General features: G+C 41.1%; 1 non-coding gene across 1 annotated transcript; it reads right to left on the bottom strand.

Annotated features, from left to right (window-relative positions):
* Positions 1–873: 873 nt before the first annotated feature.
* LOC141604315 (small nucleolar RNA R71) lies at positions 874–980 on the bottom strand. The gene has a single exon (XR_012526020.1). It is a non-coding gene; the product is annotated as a small nucleolar RNA R71 (small nucleolar RNA).
* Between the last annotated feature and the right edge of the window lie 4,284 nt (positions 981–5,264).

The raw sequence follows: 5,264 nt of genomic DNA, 5'->3' as shown, positions 1-5,264 counted from the left end.
AGAAATCTCATCTCAATTCCCGTCCCTTGGGATCCGACCTTTACTTGCCTCTTTACTAATTGTAGAGTTGTTGGTGAAGTTATAAATTGTGTTTTGGTCTAGGTGCTCCTAACGACAAGTACTGAAAACTAAACCCCACGAGGGAACACAACCAAAAATGGCGCCGTTGCCGGGGACGGTGTTAACTTGATTTAGATTTTCTTGTATTGTTAATAGTTGTGTCTTTCTTTGCCTTGGGGAAGTAAAACTCCTCAAGGTTTGTTCTAATTATTTTCAAGTTGTTTGATATTTTGCATGTCTAGAAGATCACAAGGTGACTTGTTACCCTTTGATCACGAAATTGAAAGGACTTTGACAACCAATAGAAGACTTGCTAGGAGAACTTTGAGAGGTATCGGTGAGGTTGTAGATATTCAACCAAATACTATTGAGTTCATAAACTCTTTTGCAAGAGAAGGTGAGGAGAACCCAACACAAAATCCAACACAAAATCAACCCACAATGCCTAACTTTTCATCACATTCCGTACCCACCGAGGAGAACCTACCCAATGGTACTCCCACACCACAACACTTAACCGGAAATTTTATTGCCAAATCCGCATTTATCCAATTAGTCGAAAGAAGCCAATTTGGGGGGATGCCTAGTGAAGACCCTCACTCTCATATGGAGACTTTTTGTGACTATTGTGATGCGATTTCTCAAACCGGTGTAACTCAAGACCAAATTCGATGGGTCTTATTTCCTTTTTCTCTAATTGGCACCGCGAAACAATGGTTGAAAGGCCTTGATAAGGCTACTCTCGGAATTGATTCTTGGAAGAAGTTGGCTCTAGCTTTCTACAAAAAGATCTACCCACCGGAAAAGACTAACATGCTAAGAGCTCAAATTACGGGCTTTAAGCAAAGAGATGAAGAATCCTTGTATGAAGCTTGGGAGCGATTCAAGGGAATTTGTCGCTCATGTCCTCATCATGGACTTAGCGAGTGGTTCTTGGTACAACAATTTTGGAACGGTCTTTATGTAGATTCAAGGAACATTCTCAACATGGGATCAAATGGAATGTTCACCGAAGTTGATGACAATCAAACTTGGAACAAAATTGAGGAAATGGCGGTCCATAACTCACAATATAGTAGACCTCGCAAGGCTACTAGAGGAGGAAAGCATGAAGTGGACTTCATTACTCAATTGGGTGCTCAACTTAGTGCTCACATTGATACCATCAATTTGAAGTTTGAATAAGCTATGGCTAGACTTGAAGAAGCCTCAAAATCATCAAAGCATCATGTTAAAGCCATGACGGCATCTTCATCAATCCCAAGTGGGATATGTGAGAATTGTGGAACTTTGGGACATGACCAAAGTGAATGTAGGGGAACAAATGAACAAGTGAAGGCTTTCCAAGCATACAAGAGTGGTACCCCTTATTCAAACTATTACAATGAAAACACCAAATTCCATCCAAATCTCTCATACAAAAGCCAAAATGTTCAAAACCCTCAACCAACATGCACCCCACCTCCCATGAGAAACCAAAATCAAAGACCCTTTTACAACCAAAACCAAGGTTACCAAAATCAAACTCCATACAATCAACAAAATGACCAAGGTTTTGATGTTCAAAAAGCGGTGCTCCAAATGCAAAAGAATCCACAAGAGTTTTTCACTCAAATGCAAAAAGATAGTCAAGCAAAGGAAATCACCATCAACAACATCCTAGCTCACACCAAAATGTTGGAAACCCAATAGCATCTTCAAGCTCACAAAGACAAAAGGGGCAATTACCACCTCAAAGTAATCCCCCAAGACATGAAATAGTTAGTGTCATTCACTTGAGGAGTGGTACAAGGTGTGAAGCACCGAAGAAGCAAGTTGAGGATGAAGTTGTGGAAGCTAGTGACAAAGAAGAAATTGTGCAAGACTCAAAGGATGGAGAACCAACAAAAGAAGAAATTTCAAAGAAAAATGAAGACAAGGTCAAGGAGAAGGAGCCCATTGTGATTAGACTTCCTTTTCCAAGTCGTCAAGCCAAGCCCAAATTTGATGACCAACTTGGAAAATTTATGGAAATTGTGAAGAATTTGGAAGTCTCAATTCCTTTCACGGAATTAATCAATCACGTGCCGGCCTATGAAAAATACATGAAAGACATCCTCACAAAGAAGAAGTCGATCCGGAAGCTTGAGACTATCGCCTTCACTAAGGTGAGTAGCGCAATACTTCAAGGGAGTTCACCTCCAAAACTCAAAGATCCGGGAAGCTTCTCAATACCGTGTACCATTGGCGACACCACGATCAACAAAGCCTTATGTGATCTAGGGACTAGTGTGAGTGTCATGCCGTACTCGGTGAGTAAAAGGTTGGGGATGGGAGAGCTTAAATGCACCAATATCACACTCCAAATGGCCGATAGATCGACGAAGACACCATTAGAGATATGGGAAGATGTTCCCGTAAGAGTTGGGAAATTTTTCATCCCGGTGGACTTTGTCATTGTTGACATGGAAGAAGACTCCAACATTCCAATCATTCTAAGAAGACCTTTCTTACACACCGCGGGTGCGGTGATTGATGTGAAGCATGGAGAGCTCACTCTAGAAGTGGGAGATGAGAGCATAACTTTCAATCTTGACAAGACCATGAGAGCTACCCGTTTGCATGAACCATGTTTTATGATTGATCATTATAGCCGGAAGGATGATAGGAAGAAGTCGGAACTCCAATGGAAGAAGAAAATTGATGATGCTCCATTCAAAGAGCAAGTGAATTGTAACAAAGAGAGCTTGAAAAGCTCACCAAAGTCAAGCAATGAATATGATGGCCTCATTAGCCAAGACAAGAAAATGGGAGAGTTGTCTCTATCAACTCAAGAGATCTTTAGTGATCAAGTAGATGAAGTTTGTGGTCTTTGGGACGATGAGTTTGAAGGGATTTTCAATCCCTATATTGGTAATGCTATCGATCGAGACCGACAACAAGGGCAAAGGTCTATTGAAGATCTTTATCATGATAATGAACAAGCTTTTGACTACTTCTTCAAGGTGTTGAGAAACATCAACAACACCTTGGACATGCCCCCATGACATCTCACTAAGGATGAGAGTTTGGTGGAGTCCTCCCTAAACCACCATTTGTAAATATTTCTAACTCCCTAACTCGCATTTTAATTCTTACATTGTATTTTTTTCATTTTTGGATTTTTATGCCTTGATCAAGATAATTATCATTTTTGAGAGAAGTGAGGGAGGGACTAATGATTCAATTGATGTGTAGTGCTTTAGCTTAGTGTGGGGATAGCAATTGCCTAGGATCTTTATGCCTTAGTAGTGCCCCTACAATGAAGAACACGGGATTTGAAGAATGAAAAATGACAAGGGATATGCAAGTGCACGGATGGAACCGAATCCGGGTAAAACAGGGAGAATCCGAGCGTCTTCAATAGGAATCCGCTCGTCTTCAGGAAAGACGCCCGTCTTTGCCAGAATCCGCCCGTCCATTTTAAACTTAGAATTTGAAATTTTGGGACTGTCGATGAATCCGAGTGTCCTGGTAGAGAAGACGCTCGTCTTCAGAAATCCGCCTGTCTTGGAAGGAAAGACGCCCGTCTTTCTGCCAGTGTAAAACAAGAAAGCTCACTGTCTGAGAATCCGCCCGTCTTCAGCAGAAGACGCCCGTCTTGCAATCAAAGAATCCGAGCGTCTTTGCTGAAAGACGCCCGTCTTTAGGCGAGAATCCTGAACCAAAAAAGGGCAGAATCCGAGCGTCGCGAAGGAAAGACGCCCGTCTTCCCCTTCTGTTTTTGAAATTTTTGGGTATTTTAAATACCCCATCCCACATTCATTTCTTCATTCATTCATTCAAAACACTACCCATAAACCCCAAAACTCAAAACCCTCATCCTCTCCATCACCAAAACAAGATTTCCTCAACCAAATTCAACAAAATCAAATCCAAACTTCCTTTTAACAACAATTAATCACTCCTCTTCCAACAAAAATCAAACCAAGCACCAAAATCTTCAACCTTTGAGTCGATTTTTGAAATTATAAAGGCAAAGCCTTTCATCTTAAAATCGATTTGGGTATACTTGGAAATTGAAGATTTTCACTCTTTTCTTGGTATAATCATCAATGGCAAGGACAAAAGGATCAACAAAGGCACCTAAGGCAAAGGCACTCTCAACAAGACAAAAATGTCTTCAAGCAAAGAAAGCCTCATTGGCTATGGTGGTAGCTAGTTCAAACTTGGAAGTTCAACAACAACAACCTCCCTTGGAAGCAACAACATCAACAACTCCGGAAATTGCTCAATTATCAAACTATCCGGAGGTAATTTTTATTTCTAACTCCCATGGGGATACATTTGCCAAGTATGCTAGAAAATCCTTTCTATCCACCAAATTCATATGTGAAGATGCCTTGAACAAATTGGATGTCCTTGAACAAACAAAAGCCTTCTTTGAAGCCATGGGGTTGGAAAATTGTTTGCTACAAGAGAATTGACATACCCTCCCTTACCTTAGAATTCTTGAGTTCTTTGAAAGTGATTAAGGTAGAGACTAGAGAAAACATCGAGTTCCGCCTTGCCAATGTAAGTAGGCGCATCACCTTTGATGAATTGGGTAAAGTATTGGGTCTTAGTGATTCACCTAGTTATTACAAGAATCCCGAAAAGTATGACCCCGCTCCTCTTTGGGAGGCGATTTCCGGGAGGAAATTTGAGAACTATCATGATAGTCGCGCTCTATTAGTCCACCATCCGGGCATTAGAGTGTGGCACAAAGTCATCGGAAATACTATCATTGCAAGAAAAGACACTAACCACTTTACCAAGCTCGATTGTGTTCTATTTGAGTCGGCCTTAAATATTGGAAGGGAATTCACCAAGCCTTACAGTTCTCTAAGGCTTTTGGTGGAAAGATGGCTAAATGTTGATTGTGGAAAGCAAGGCACCACTTTTATTGTAAATGGAGGTCCAGTCACTCTTTTGGCTAAGTACTTTGATCCGAATTATAACAAGGATAGCAAGTATGTGGCGAAAAATGGGGGTCATCTCATTGACATGGATGCCATGATTAACAAGTACAAATGGGTCACTCATAACCCTCTTGACACCAAATCTGGGTGGCTCACCAATGAAGCTAGATCTTTTACTTTGCCTTCCAAGATATGCCGTTTGAGTGTCCATCGGACCAACTACCTTCTTCCCCTCTCAAAAGAAGTCGAATACATCATCCGTCAACAAAGGGGTGAAATTGAAAT

Source organism: Silene latifolia, chromosome 9, assembly GCF_048544455.1.
Source record: "Silene latifolia isolate original U9 population chromosome 9, ASM4854445v1, whole genome shotgun sequence".
NCBI classification, from domain to species: domain Eukaryota; kingdom Viridiplantae; phylum Streptophyta; class Magnoliopsida; order Caryophyllales; family Caryophyllaceae; genus Silene; species Silene latifolia.
This window is presented reverse-complemented; position numbering and strand designations above follow the sequence as displayed.